This window comes from Sapajus apella, unplaced genomic scaffold (assembly GCF_009761245.1).
Source record: "Sapajus apella isolate SASKATOON/1434 unplaced genomic scaffold, GSC_monkey_1.0 scaffold71, whole genome shotgun sequence".
NCBI lineage: Eukaryota > Metazoa > Chordata > Mammalia > Primates > Cebidae > Sapajus > Sapajus apella.
Genome location: NW_022437011.1, coordinates 9,327,519 through 9,329,412, shown reverse-complemented (window position 1 = coordinate 9,329,412; position 1,894 = coordinate 9,327,519). Strand labels below are relative to the sequence as shown.

Sequence of the window (1,894 nt, the reverse complement as noted above, 5' to 3'; positions counted from 1 at the left end):
AGGCCAGATTGGAAACCAGGTCTACTGTGATCAACTGATATCAAAATCCCCCAACGTCCCTGTTCTGGCAGGATTAATGGGCACTGAGGTTGTGTGGACAAAAGAGTGGCTCCGTAGAGGCCAGAGGCCTCCCTAACCCATTCACACTCTGTTCAAGGCCCAGCATCACCTGAATGAAAGCATGGGGGCTTATTTCTCATCGGGAACACTGATGATGAGTTTCAGAGAAGACTTGTGAGAGCTGCAAGTCACCTAGAAATAGAAATGAGAGCCGGCCCAGACCAGTACTTCCGGGGTGTTTGGAGGGAAGAAGCAACTAGCAGGAAGTGAGTAGGAGGCCCAGGAGCAGGCTGTCAGCGGAGTGTAGGAACTCAGCACCGCTGGCTTGACAGTCAAAGCCAGTAAACCAGACAACCTGGAACTTGGGCCTAACTTCCCTCCATGGCCCTCAGCTTCCTCTTTGGAGGACCAGATGGTCAGTCTGGAAGAGCTGCGACGTCCCTGCCTGTCAATACAGCTGATGTGTCTAACTGCTGAGGACAACCCCATGCATGCAGCTGTATGACCCTTCCTAGGCGCTGAGGCCCTGGCCACAGCCCACAGGGTCACACCCACCCTCCAGTCCCATTCTTACATCACTGACCCTGTTATGGATCAAGTTGTGTCTCCAAAAAGATAATGCTAAAGTCCTAACCTAGGGTAGCTGTGAATGTGACCTTTCTTGGAAATAGGGCCTTTGCAGATAGGTAGGTCCTACTCCAATGACTGGTGCTTTTTTTTTTTTTTTTTTTTTTTTTGAGACAGAGTCTCACTCTGCCCCCCAGGCTGGAGTGCAGTGGTGCAATCTCAGGTCACTGCAACCTCCACCTCCCAGGCTCAAATGATTCTCCTGCCTCAGCCTGTCAAGAAGCTGGGATTACAGGTGTGAGCCACCATGCCTAGCTAATTATTTTCATTGTTTTTATCTTTTGAGATGAAGTCTCACTCTGTCTCCCAGGCTGGAGTGCAGTGATGCAATCTCAGCTCACTGCAACCTCCACCTCCAGGGTTCAAGCGATTCTCCTACTTCAGCCTCCCGAGTAGCTGGGATTACAGGTGCCTGCCACCACGCCCAGCTAATTTTTTGTATTTTTAGTAGAGATGGGGTTTCACCATATTGGCCAGGCTGGTCTTGAACTCCTGACCTCAGGTGAGCTGCCTGCCCTGGCCTCCCAAAGTGCTGGGATTACAGGCATGAGCCACCGCCCCTAGTCATTTTTTTTTTTTTAAGAGATGGGGTTTCCCTATGTTGCCAAGGCTGGCCTTGAACTCTGGCCTCAAGCAATCCTCCTGCCTTGGCCTCCCAAAGCGCTGGGATTACAGACATGAACCACTGCACCTTACCTGTGTCTTCATGAGAAGAAAGGCCATGTGAAGACAGAGACACACAGATGGGAGAATGCCATGTGACAAAGGAGGCGGAGATTTGGTCCAGGCACACTTGGGACTCCCAGAAGGTTTAAGTGGCAAGAAGAGATCCTCCTCTAGAGCAGGGGTCCCCAATCCTTGGGCCTTGGACCAGTACTGGTCTGTGGCCTGTTAGGGCCGCGGCGGGAGAGCGAGCATTACTGCCAGAGCTCTGCCTCCTGTCAGATCAGTGGCGGCATTAGATTCTCTCTCTTTTTTTTTTTTTAATTTCAGGTCAGATGGATAACATGCAGACGTGTAACAAGGTTAAAAGTGGCACATCTCACACAAGCGTGTGAACACCCAATCATCATGCTCATGAACTACAAAAGGATCCGCATTAGATTCTCTAGGAGCGAGAACTCAATTGTGAACTGCACATGCAAGTGATCTAGGTTGCGCGCTCCTTAGGAATATCTAACCAATGCTCGGATGCGAGGTGAACAGT

General features: G+C 50.6%; 1 non-coding gene across 1 annotated transcript; it reads right to left on the bottom strand.

Annotated features, from left to right (window-relative positions):
- Nucleotides 1-1,679: 1,679 nt before the first annotated feature.
- LOC116531711 lies at nt 1,680-1,781 on the bottom strand. The gene has a single exon (XR_004260542.1). It is a non-coding gene; the product is annotated as a small nucleolar RNA U13 (small nucleolar RNA).
- Nucleotides 1,782-1,894: the final 113 nt, after the last annotated feature.